Source organism: Myxocyprinus asiaticus, chromosome 17, assembly GCF_019703515.2.
Source record: "Myxocyprinus asiaticus isolate MX2 ecotype Aquarium Trade chromosome 17, UBuf_Myxa_2, whole genome shotgun sequence".
In the NCBI taxonomy this organism is placed as follows: Eukaryota; Metazoa; Chordata; class Actinopteri; order Cypriniformes; family Catostomidae; genus Myxocyprinus; species Myxocyprinus asiaticus.
This window is the reverse complement of record NC_059360.1, coordinates 21,354,864-21,369,042: the sequence shown is the minus strand read 5'-3', so window position 1 is coordinate 21,369,042 and position 14,179 is coordinate 21,354,864. Positions and strand designations below refer to the sequence as shown.

Here is a 14,179-nt window from a genome sequence, read left to right as displayed (position 1 = left end):
GACAAGGCTTTTTGACTAGCTTAACCAGCTAGACTTGGTTAACCAGCATTACCAGGAAAAAAACATATCCTGGGGCGATTTCTCTAAACAGTGCAACAACTCGCGCAATCTAGTTTAAACAGGCTCAATCAATGCTGAAATAGCGCTGCATCATGAGTATTTAAATAAAGTAATTGTCATTCTTTTCCACACAAACACGCATCTTTTATATGTAAATTAGGTGCATTATAGATTGCGCTTTATCCACAAAACTCTGTACAATTTGCCTAGCACAATAAGCATAACACCATTACCATCGCAGAAGATTGTACATTTCCTGTCGATCATGGCAGCAGTGATCAAATAATGATCAAATGGTGGTGAAGATTGTAATAACCTGGCATATATCCAGTGCAGTGTAGTCAGAAACACTTTTGGCATGTTAAAGAGATGATTCAGTTGATCACAGTAGTAGAGTGATGGCAGATCGCGGTGGTCTGCTGCATCCTCTAATATTTATAGCTCTCAGAACCAACCCGCAAGATCGGAATTGCACCGTGCAAATTGCGTTCAGTACAAATTTTGTGGGTGAGTTTGCGGCACTGCCTGATATGCATAATTCCTTTAGTGAATCAGGTACTAAACCACCACAGACAGCCCATGCAAATAAACAGTGCTTTTACTGTGTGCAATTCATTCTTAATGTGTTTTGCTGGTGAAAAACACGGTTATGCTGGTCCACCAGCTTGACCAGCCTAGACCCGTATGGGAACTGCATGCTGGTTTAGCTGGTCTTTTCAGCAGGGGATGAAACCAGGCTTCTTGAAAACTTCACTGCACCCATTACAGAGCTGACTGACAGTCAGGTGTTCCCAAATGCGGAAAGAGAGGTAAGATAAGGTATTACAAAGGGTTGAAGTCTGCCAGAGCAGTCTAGACAAACATGACGGCCGTGCTTCTTTCCACTGAAGCGTAAAATTGGCACAGACATACAAGAGAGAGAGAAGCCAAGACGGAACAATAGCAGACGAGAGAGCTCTCGGTGTGACATATGCTCCGGTGAGGAAATGATTTAGCCTCAACCCATGAAACAACAGGACGAGATGTTAGCATGACTGCTCACACGTCAATGCACTCAATGGACCCAGAGGTGGTGTGTGTGAAGATAGACAGAGTTCTAACTTGTACGCTCACACACACATGGGCTTTCCTTGTGTTCTTTCATCTTGTGGAAGCGACTGCAAACCGATTAGCCCTTTCTAGCGAGACCTGCTCATAGAATCATCAGTGCTGCTCATTAACCAAGCAATACTCAGATCAATAGACGAGTGCGAACCTAAGAAGAGGCACTGAGCATGATTTAGACTCACTGTGCACTGGGCTGCTCAGAGACTGCATTAAAGCATATTATAGGGCATTTCTGTGCTGCTAACATGTGAGGAGAAAAAAACAGCTCGGCGAATTGCTTCTAGCTCCACTTTGATGAGAACATACTTGACGAAAGAGGAGGTAATTGATTTGTGTTCTCTGTCTTTTAATGTGATGCCTTCTGTCTTGGTTTCTCTTTCTGTGTCATTATATTTTCCCAGTATTTGAAAGGTTTTGAGCAATTTTATCTTCCTCTCTAAACTATCCTTTTTTATTATTTGTATGCTTTTCTTCTTTTTTGAAGTACTGTGTATAATTGTTTCTCAGCAAAAGATTGTAATCACCATGTCAGTAACACCTACCATTCTCACTAACTGCAAGACTTAATGTAAATAGAGTGTTGGCAGAAATTTCATGCTCACATTTTGATTGGCCACAAGTCTCTGAACACTGTCCACTAGGGCTGGGACTGATATAGATTCTATTTTCTCTATTTTCTGTCTTTTGTTAATATTCAGTATATATCCTGATATTTTTGTATTTGCTATGAAATGGCTTGAGAGTTAGATTTTTATTTAATTTTTTCAGTCAACTATAGGTATGGCATTTTATAGCTTGATTTCACCTAAAAGTACAAAGATTCAGTCACATTTACCTTTGCACAGATAAATTCTGCAGGTGAAAAAGGCGTCCTCGTACATTGTAAATATTCCGTGTTGCTATGTATAGGGCTGGGCGATACATCAAATACCCACGATATAATCGCAATAATTTTGCTGACAATATAAAATTAACAATATTGTGAATATCACGATTATTTTAATGAGCCTTTTATTTGGCCATTAAGTTTCATAGAGTGCATCAGTAGACTAATTTCACGATCCTTCAGGGCTGTATAATTAATCAAAATAACAACAAAACTGAGATATGATCATATGTGATTATTTAACTGCCAAAGGCTGTGATTAAAGACAGATAAACATGGTCTGTGTGCGCTTCAGAGTGAACCGGCGACGCGCTGATCTGTGTGCGGGGGCGGCAGGGGCTTGTGCTTTTAGTGCAGTTCACCTGCATTGTGAAGTACTGCTGGTTCAAGCATTTGTGCAATTCCAAACATTATTAACCGCTATAAAGTTATTATACAAATCTACAAATGTGGCACAGTAAAGGAGAGTTTGACAGCTGTTCACAAGTTGTGAAACTTATAACTCTCAAACAAAAATTGCACTTCCCGTTTCATAATAAAAGCTCCTGGTGAAGGTGAAATAAACACGACTTGCAATGTCAAAATAAAAACCCCAGTTTAGAGTGAAGCAAATAGGACAGACATATATTAATCTATCTTTAACAAATCTTACCCTGAAAATAATAATAATTCAGTATTATATTATAATAATAAACTTGACTGGGTTCCACAATAATAATTTTGTATGATGCAATATCCATCTGGTTTCCAAAAAATAATTGAAATAGTTTTTGCACACCTTGTTCATTCACAAATAAAAGTACAAATATATGAAAGTAAATACTATTTTTATTAAGCTTCCATGTATAATTGTTTGTTAAATATAAGTATAAACATGCAAATCAATGAAAATAATTACATTTTACTCTCCCTTGTGTTAATTTACTGAAAAACTTTGGGAAACATGTCTTCAGCATTTTTAAATAGATTTTTATTTAATACCTTTGAAATATTAATTCTACCTGGCCACAATGCCGTTTAGATGAAATGATGGTTCCTCTGATTTATGATTATTATTTTTTTATAAATTCATGCTATTTCAGAGCAAAAACATAAATATCAAGATATATATTGAATATCATCAATTTGCTGAAAAATATCGAGATATAATTTCTGAAGCCGTATCACCCAGCCCTAGCTATGCACGAATCACTGAGGTCACTGCTAAACCATGCAACTTCCCATTGTTTTGGGCTGCAAATCTGCGTGTCAAAGTTCTACAAACTTGAAACAACATGAAATTCGCATTGGAAAATGTCTTCAACAGGGAGAATCCTGATTGTGCAGATTTCCATTGATATGACTGTATTTCGCCCATGGAATTTTGCTGTGCTAAAATGAATGTGATTGAGCGTTATTTACAATGTTGCTTAATTTTATATCACCAGAAAGTCATCGCTAATATATTGTGAATATTCAAAAGAATACAGCTGTTTCCCGCACCCATGACCCCAGTCACATTGCATGGCTTGCACACCATTGAATTCCTAGCTTGTATAGTATTTAGTCTATGGAATCTAATGTTGTGATGTGGGAGGAAATTTAAGAAAGTCCAGCCAGATCTTCATGGAAATACAGGAAAAAGTGCAAAAGCATTTCATATATTTGCTTTTGATTTTTTTGCTTTTAATTCCTCCATCCCTTTGTTCAAGATATGGCATTTATTTTTTTTATTTTTTTATAGACCATCAGCAAGTAGCATATTGCTGTTTCTTCATTAATAGCACAAGAGCAGAATGACACAAGATTTTTTTTTTTTTTCGTTTGACCTTTCTCTCCCTCTCTCTCTCTATCTCTCATTCTCTTTCTGTCATATTCTTACACATTTCTAGCATGCATGCTGGAGCAAAGGTCGTCTGTTGTATTGGCTCATAAAAAGAGCAGATTGGGGCTGAGTCAAGGCCTTTTCTATCCTACAGCCTCAGTCAGCTAACCTGACATAAAATACATCTGATGTCCTTTCAGGCACCACTGCTGTACCCACATGTACACTCAACCTCCTCACTCTCATCAGCAGCTAAATCTTCTGTATCTCCAACCTTAGATACTTGTCCCCAATCACACTTACAGCCCACTAAGAGTCATCAAGTCTATTAGAGCACTCTTAAGTGCTGTAATGATTCAGCATCGCTCTTTCTGGCTGCTTTCTTGATGGACTCCTATAGATCTAAATGTTACACCAAACATTTAAGTGTAACAACTGAGTAGTAATAAACAGCACCATGTCAGAAGTTGTTATGGTCATTTGTGGTGCATGCTAAGGCAAGCATCACTTGTCATTGCTAATAAATAAGCAATATCCAAGTCTTTTCAGTGAAGGAATCGTTTCTGTTCAAAAACCCCACCACTATTTGTTGTTCACTCTTGGAACGCCACTTGGCTAATGAGATTCTGGGGCTGGAATTAATATTTTTGTATAATTAGGGCTAGGGGTTTGTTTTAATGCCTAAAAGCTTGGTCAGAGTTACCTTTGCACTGCAAAATTCCACAGTAAAATAAAGTCATCTCAGTGGGAATCTGCTTGATCAGGAATTTCGCTTGATGGACTTCTGGAAGTGAAGAAATTTCTCTACGCAAATTTCACGTGGGGTTCAAGTTCTTCAAGTTTGGTAAATCTTGACACACAAATTTGCCACTTTGTCCAATAGGAAGATACTTGGTTTGGCTGTAACCTCTGTGTGGGCAGTTCTTTGTACATAGCTAAACTGAATATTCACAGTGGGCCTCATTCATTAAACTTTTGTAAATATATGAGTAAATTCGGAGTAATTTGCATGTGAAATTGACCTTCCTGAAAACTTTCCGTCGGACTCACAAATGCTTCGTACTCCCCAGATTTCCAAATATTCGTAAAGAGGGGGTGTGTGCACGTTCATTCACAATTATCATTATCCACGCCCCTGAAAAAACCAAATAAGGAAGGCATCAGACTTGCTAGTAAATGCTTTTAACATCTATGAGGAACAGTAATTAAATAGTTTTTATTAATGAAGTGCATTCACATCGTAAAATTTTGATTTAGAAAGTACAATAGCGTCTCAAAGAAAGTGAGGACTTACTGTCATTGCATGTTTTTTCTGTCACATGATGCTCTTTTGTGAGTCAAGAGTTAAAAAAGCCAATAAAAATGGTTTGACATAAGTGTAAAAAATATTCAGTTCATGCCGGGAGGAGGATGTCTACCACCATTTAACTTCTCTGGTTCAGTTCGCATTTGTGAAACTTCTCGGGTAAATCATAATGGTAACAGTGATATACCTGCAACTGGAAGAATCTTCAGAAAAATTAATAGAATAACTTAGAGAAGATATTTGACCAAAACGCTGTAAGATATTACAGATTTGCAAGCTATACAACATTTTTTTTTTCCTGTTGTATTTTGTATGCACCTGCCTGTGATGTGTTTATTTATGGATTTAACAGCATTAGCATTGACCATTCGTTATCAACTGAACGCGATTTACTGTGCCTAAACTAATTTATGAAACCTAGAGCTCATATAAAAAAATAAATAAATAAATAAAAACTGTGCAACCAGTCAGGTTAGACGGCATTAATTTGTTCAACAAAAATCAAGCAGTCCTGCTGGAAAAATGATGATCAGAAAAATAATACTTTGAAAAAATTATTATAATTTTTTTTAATATATATAAATAAGGCATATATATATATATATATATATATATATTTTTTTTTTAAAGGTTAATTTCACTCATTTATTTATTAGTTAATTGTTTCATTACTTTTTGTGGTGTGATTTAATTTCACTTCTATTAAAACGTAGTCATGACAGTTTGCCTGAAAGAATACAGCACATACGGATGTCTTACACACAATTTACATGTGGTGGGGAGCAGGTGTAAATTTAGTTCGCATCAACTTACGTTTTGAAAATACAAAAACTTTCATGAATCCGAGAATTTACGTCAGAACGGTTTTATGAACGATTTGCACAAAAATGTGTTCTGCTCTTTTTTCATGAATAAGGCCCAATGGACGAGGAAATAATTTTAGTGGTGAGTTTTTTAAAACTTCACTCTTGCATTGAATAAATTGCAGCATTAAAAAGGGGCTGCTTGGCAAGTCATTTTTGCGGGTTTCACACTTGCTTAACTCGCCCACGCCTCCTTCGCCTGCGGAATCTCACAAAGCAAAGGTAAATGTTACTGAGCTTTAAGCCTAAAACTTAGGCATAACTCCTCCCACACCATTTGTGCTACAGACATAAGTGATATCTCAGGTTATGGGGCTGGTTGAAGAGAAATGTGCTATTACTGTTCTAAGCAATTACACTTAAGGTTTTCAAGTTGAGGACGATAACATGGGTGGAAAAATACATTTTGAAGGAGGGAATACAGTCATATCTAGGGACAGAATATCATAGAGGCTTGGGTGATAGGCTCTTTTCACTTGGGCCAGCAAACATCCACCTAAAAACACTCTAGCAACTACCCAAAACACCCGAACAACTGCATAGCAAAAGTTTAAAAACTTAAAACACTTTCGCAATCCCATAGTACTAGCTGCCAACCACCCACTGCACCCTAGCATGGTGGCAGCAAGTTCTGCAGGGATGAGTACCACTCAGACTTTCTCCAGAAAACAAGAAATTATGTTTTATTCACTGTCATTAGTGTAAAGCAGCCATTGAGAGCTTAGTCTGCCTTAAAGCTGAGTAGGACGGCTAATGAATCTTGGGTGGGTTGGAATGGCTTGACTTCAGTTTCCATTTGGGGGTTTCATGTATTATTTTGAAACCATTGCTGTTGCTGGGACTATATGCAGTGAATTTTGCTCATATACTTTATGCCCTTTATCTATGCATCTTTTATTATTTATGCCCACTTTTTGTATTGTAGTGGGTTGTAGTGTCTTTATCATATTGTAGATGTTCTCATTAAAAAAAACAAAGACATATAATGAATCATAAGACAATGTATATTGTTTTGTGTATCTCAAGAACAGTAGGAATCCACTTTGTTCTTCAAATATGCATACACTCATACACACACTCACCTAGAGATAGAATGCCAGATTGCCTTAACAGGTGTTGCCTGCCTAATGTGACACTTATTGAATATAAAACTGATGAAAGAGACAAACCAAAGCATTTCTCTCTTAATTGCCCTCCCACCCCCTGTTCAAACAGGCTTACTCTTTTGCATAATTGTTTTATACACACAAACACACACATACACAGGTCCTTTAGAGAAAGTGTCTGTTCTTTCAGAGCAGGTGTGACCTTCTCCCAGTTGATTTGTGATAGCCTCAAGCCACACCTTTTATATACACTTCACACTAAAACAGAACACGCTCGCTCGCTCGCGCTCTCTCTCTCTCTCTCTCTCTCTCACACACACACACACACAAACACACACACACACTCAAACTTAGACTATTGCACTCTCTGTCACATAGTATCTCACCTTGTTGCAGTCTTGTTGCAAACTTTCAGGTTTCTTGCATGACTCTCACACATTTAGCCACAAGCTAACACTGTCACAATGCATCTCTAAACCTTGAACAAACTCTGTTAACAGTTGTTTTAAAGGGATAGGCCTAGTTCACCCAAAAATGAAAGTTCTCATCATTTACTCACATCATGTTTTTCCAAACCCATATGACCTTCTTTCTTTTGAGGAACGTTAGAATGTTATGAAGAATGCAAGTGAATAGAAAGCAGCCACCTACCAGTCAATTGAGTCAGTTAAGTCATGGAAATTTCTATAGTAGGGCTGCAACTAATGATTATTTTGATAATCGATTAATCTAACTATTATTAGAATGTTTATTCAACTATTCGGCGATTATTGCACCGATTAATCATTAGCTCTTAACTGATTATTCAGTTTGTGCCCCGACTTAAAAGGTTGTATTAAATATGCTTACTAACAATAAAGAGGACAAAATCATCTTTTAAAAATACCTCTAAATGACATTCATTAAGAATTGCTGAATTAAAGGGAAAAAAAATACTTTTTAAGTTTAATTCAGTAAAGAAATTCACTGCAAAAAATGCTATTGTTATCAAGTGTTTTTGTCTGGTTTTCCATTTAAAATGGTCTAAAAATCCTCAAAGCAATGATATTTAGACTTGCTTTAAGAGAATGTATCTTAAATATAAGTGTATTTTATATATGTGTATTTTTTCACTTGGTTATACTTCTGCGAGTGCAGTAAAGACTAAATATACTTATATTCAAGATCTATTCTCCAAAAGCAAGTCTAAATATCTTATATGCTGCTTCTCAGGTGAATTCATCTTTTTTTAAAGGATTTTTAGATATTTTAAAATATTTGTATTTGTAATATTATATTCAACATTCTCAGATAACATTTTTGTTCTTCTGCAGTATAGCTGCTAAAGTAAATGTAAGTTTTTTTAGAGGAGTTTTAGATATTTATATTGGAAAACAAAAATAAATCAAAAATGTATTTTGTTGCAGTGTATAATGGGGCGAAGACTACCCTCTCTCACCTTTGTTCACTTCAATCCATCTTTAACTCACAAAAGAACAAACTCTCTCTTATTAATAAAGCTGCACATTGCCAGTTTTCTTCACGATAAGAAATTATCAGTGACATATATTACGATTCAATAAGTCACGAGCCATCATGTTATAATCTAGCTGCATTAAGCGTGCGCGCTCGAGGGATGACGTCCCCACGACAAGAGTGTCCATCAGCGGGGTGCAGTTTCATTCTCTCCCCCTTAGATCGGGACATTCGCGCAACTCATAGTAGAGGCACTGACCGCACAGAGAAATGCCAGTTTTGAAGTTTGTAGTTATTTACATGATCTGCTTCCGTATTATTTGAACTTTAATAAAGCTATAACGCATTAAATATAACTGTATTTAAGATGTAATGCCAGGGTGTTTCCTTTAAGTTTTGCTTCAGCAGAGTAGCAGCGACAGCTCCATTTATTACACAATAATAAAGATGTATTTACCTCTTTTGTATTTTTGCATTATAATTCCCTCATTCTCCTCAGTCAGGCACGAGCTGCAGTGCTGCTCTTGCGCATCATCAATAGAGTTTAATGTGATCTTGTGTTACGTTAAATGAGATCAAACAACTATTCGACAAAGAAAATTTTTGTCTAAAATGTTTTATTGTCGTTGTTGTCGATAACGTTGACTAGTCGTTTCAACTCTATTCTATAGTAAACATAATTTTTCACAATAAAAATATGGGCATGGTGTCCTTGTTGTGCCAGGAAAGTGAAGTTTCTGTCATGCAGAGAAGCAAGAAGGTTCATTGGCATGGCACCAAGTGGTCATTGAATTTTGTATGTTTTGCAATGTTGCACCATCCCTGAACCTTGAAGACACTTGGTGCATGCATGCGGGAAGAGTGAGCACCTCAAGGAGTGACCTATGCTGGATTTATAGCAGCAGTAACGAGACACAGTGTACATCAGGTGCACCTCATCATGCTCTGCCAGCGGTGTTCCCCCCGGCTACATGCTCCTGTTGTGAGTTTGGACATGGGCCGGCAATAAGAGGGCCGGGGGGTTGATGACTGAAGGGCACACAGATTCACTGACACGATTGGTGTATTTGACTGCAGTGCTGACCGATGCATGACTTGAAGCAGTGAATGTCGGTTATAAATTTTGTATGACTTTAGTCAGCACCACCACTGCGTCACCGTGACATATGACATCAAAGTGCCTCGAGACCGAGGCGAGACCAGCCGCCTAGCTCAGCCGCTTTAGTTGTCCCGAAGCAGCTGCACAAGCTCTGATGATGACACATCTCATTTGTAATTGGCCAGATTGTCCAATGACAGCGATGACATGCATTATATTCTGAACCCCTGAAAATATAGGCCTATATATATTTGAAATACTAATATACATTATCTATAGCCATGAATTAATGTAACATTTTTGTCTTGGTACAGTTATTATGACTTGTTTTATGTTGAGGAAACAAAAATAATAATTCATGGCCTCTATCTGCTTCCATTTGTATGTAAACAATATTTAATTTTCCCTTTGGTACCGCTATGAACTTCTCTGTATTCTTCTAGAATACTGTCATTATCTTTCAAATTAATTAGTACTGCACATGTGCACAAGTTTTCTCACAACTCCTCACAGCTTAATTTCTCACAGTTCCATACTGAAAATCAGTGGACATGCAGATGGACTTAAGTTGAAACACTGTCAGTTCCAATGCAAGAAATCTCTCGCTTTTTTCCACACAGTTTTGTGATTTATTTTCTGTCTTCACTGGAACAACATCAGAAGTGTGCAGCCATGCAGATGGGAACATTTATCAGACCCCTTCTTCTATTCAGATACAGTATGTAAGACACAAACTTAAATAAATTTAAGCCCACATTTATACAAAACAGGATAAATGCAACTTTCAAAATGGCAGTGAGAGTTCACCCTGGGATGAACATGACTTTTGACCTGGCCAAATTCTTTCAATTCCCACTTGAGACTTTTACAGGGAATATGTGGAGGAGCTAAAGGTGATGGATAGGGTTGGTATTTTAAAAGCAACTGAGGTGCAGAAACAACCAATCAGAGGTTGAACTAGATGAGAACTGAAGTAGTGGCTTCAGTCATGCCACTGAATCAATTAACAGAGGGAGGAGCAGTATCTGTTGGAGAAACATGGGTGGAAATTGAGGGAATCGCATGAAAAGCTCCCAAACCTTTGCTTATCTAATTTAATTAATTGTGACCATACAGATAAATGTGCAATTTTGACTGTAGATAGTTCACAATAGAAAACTATTTTTATGTCATGCAGAAGGTATTGCTCTTGCTTGTGACAACTTCCTGACAAGAGTTGGCTCACAGGGACCTGAGTTTGAATCTGGCCTAGGTCTTCCCCACTTTCCTTTTTGCCTCTACTGTCCACTGAGAGGTTCTTTAAAAGAACCAAACTCAGACCCCTTTAAAGGGGCTTTCACACTGGGCACGTTTGCTGCGGTCCAATTCCGAGTACGATTGTTCCCGGTGCCCCCCACAGCTTTGGTCTGGTTTCACACTCACTTGATTCTATCAAACCCCGGGCCATTTGCGTTCATCTAATGTCATCACAAACACGCATGGAGAACACAATGTGACTCATACTTTTTCTTTTTTTTTTTTTTTATTTTGGTGCCATTATGCACAGCAGAGTGAACGACAACTGCGTATATGTGCGCTTCATGGTGTAACTCATCAGATGTCCAGGGGAAGGCGGCTTGCTGCTGCTCGCAAACGCTGTTTTTTGAGGAGGCAGCTGAATGCAAGGAATTCATTTGCATCTTTGTTTACACTGCACGCTTACTCACGCTCGTGTCCAAGGTGAAGTTATCGCCACTGTCATCTCCTATTATACCCTATATTTATAATCTATAATAGTATTTATATATAGTATTCATAAGATAGATAGATAGATAGATGTCGTCATCGGCTAAAATGCATGCACAGGTTACTTTACTTCCTGAACGAGTGCGCACCCTAGTCCGAGTTGCTTTCACATTCACGTGAATCGCTCTACAGTTCCATTGCAACCGAACTCAGACCACCTACTACAGGTAGTCTCAGGTTCGGTACCACGGTGCGCTCCCAGGTCCGCATGACAGCTTTCACATCACCAATTTTTCATGCGAACAGTGCTGTGTTTCGAACTAAACTGCCAGTGTGAAAGCACCCTAAGTGGACCAAGAAGTGAACCGAGTGAAAGAGGACTCAGTTCTCTTTGTATTCACACTATTCATGACCTCTAAAGTGGGCTCAGATCTCTTTTTGGTCCTTTTAGACCCATTATGGGGTCTCAGTCCATTTTGCATTCACACTCTGTTGTTTTTGTGGAACCCAGACCACTTTTTAAAAGACAATATTGATGATAATTATTATTATTATGATTATATTAAATGTAAGAGTACATTTATCTCTACATATTAACTTTTGAGATTATTAAACATGTTTAATACCCTTAAAATGAATAATTAGCAATAGTACAGGTGTCTTTGTTCAATAAAACATATTTTATTGATCTTCTGCATCAAAAAAAGATCTGTATTACATAGTATAAATATATAATATCTTGTTTTTTCATAAATGAAGAGGGAAAAGCAGTGCATTAAACAGAATGCATTGTATTTTTAGAGTAATAATACTGTATTTAGAGGCAAAATACAGGAAATTAAATCATGTATAATGGTAGATGTCGAATTGCCCACCAAAAAATGCGATTGATTATTGTTTTATCTATTGACAGCGTCGGGCAACATCCATTCATTGAAAACAACAGTAAAATATTCGTATGGTAATCTCTTATCTGTCACGCGCCATTCCAGTGCAGTCCGGTTAAACCCTCGGGTCTTCATTTGCACGAACACTAAAGAAAGATTTTTGAGTTTGTTTTATGAGGAGTTTAAATAGTTTTCAACAGCAGCTGACTCTGTCATCTCCATATAAACAGATTAAGCAACTCGGCGTGTCTGTTCTCTGCGCGTCATCATTATTGGTGTACGGTAACCTGTCAGGGTCAAACATATTTGGAATTACGCAAAAGGGAAAATTAAGTGAGCCTGGAGTGCTCTGTGTTCACAGTGTACATTATTAGTGAACCAAACCGCAGGCTGCAAGCAAACCATACTCAGACCACCTCCTGAGATGGTCTCGGCTCGCTTCGCTATAAAGGGGTCTGAGATTATTTGGATTGTTCACATATAGGCCAAAAATCCTGTGAACCACGCTCAGACCCCTGAAATGGACCAAGTGTGAAAACACCCTTTGAGAAAAGAAAAAGTTTACATCAAACGTCATCTATCTTTGTGAAGTGTCAAATTTCTGCTACTGAAATCTCAAGCTTCCATGAAAGAGCATGGCCTGGTTATTTTATGCTCACTACATATGATTCCTAGCTTTCCTTTCATGTGTGAACACAAAAAGGACCACAGAAGTTTGTAACCTTTTGTGTTTTTGTATGTGTGGTGACCTACTTAACCTGCTCACTTTTAAGCCCCATGGGCCGTATTGCTCCAGATACTGTACAAAACACACTTACACACACATACACCTGACACATATGCATCCAGGCCACACCTGAGCATGCCATGCTTGTACCTTGTAGTAAATGATTTAATCTTCTTCTTCCTGAATGATTAAAACATTCATCTTCCACCTGAATGGAGAACTAGCAGGTTATCAGAGATTCCCACAGGACACTGGATCCTTACAGGAGTCTGGTGGAAGACCAGGCTGGATAATACATTATGTGGTCGGTGGGAGTGGTCCATGGACATATAGGATAGGGTGCCCAAAATGCCACTCTACTAGAATAAAAGGAGTTCAAGTTATTGGTATCGTTAACAAAATAAAATGTGAACTAATTGAAAAATTTTTTGTTAAATGCAATAAAAAGACAAACATAAACTAACATAACTTGAAAACCTTAAACTAATCTAAGATACATTTTTTTTGGTTTAAGTGTTGCACATCCTTCTGGGAAAGGAAGTTAGAGAGTCCATTATTTTAGATGTTCATTAATGGTGTGTGTGAAAGAGAAAGAAATAACTAGTTTAAACTTTACAAGTGGAAAAAGGATCATCATCTCAAATTATAACTGCATTAAATGAGGAATGTCAACTTTGCCATAACATAATAAAAGAAAAATTAAAATGTTTAAACGAACCAACAGAGATAGGGGAAATATCAATACACTTTTGTGTTTAGTCTGTCATCACAATATTAAATCAATAAGTATTGATTTTTAATTATTATTATTTAACATTAAATGGGTCTTTTCAGTGCCTCAAAGACAAAGCGTTGCATTCAAGGTTTGTTAGTGCATTTAACTCTTTCAAGCTGAAGTATTGAAATTCCAGTAGTCAACGTAGCATGACTGTACACATGGCTGCTCATCTGCATTCAGGCATGACCTCACTTTGGGTTTTGCAGCGATAAAAGGAAGAACAAACCTGATATGAAACATGCAATTTGCAAGAAATATCAACTGATGTCACAGTTTATCACAGACTAATTAAAATACTTTGCATTTCACAAATGATTCATATACTTATACAGTGTATCTACAGTACTCATTTTGCTTTGGCAATGAAAATAGTTTC

At 37.4% G+C, this 14,179-nt stretch overlaps 1 protein-coding gene across 2 annotated transcripts in view; it reads left to right on the top strand.

The window, feature by feature from the left end:
* LOC127455140 (alpha-(1,6)-fucosyltransferase-like) overlaps positions 1-14,179 on the top strand; it is a 185,795-nt gene that overhangs the window by 77,429 nt on the left and 94,187 nt on the right. The gene's annotated exons all lie outside the window — the stretch shown is intronic.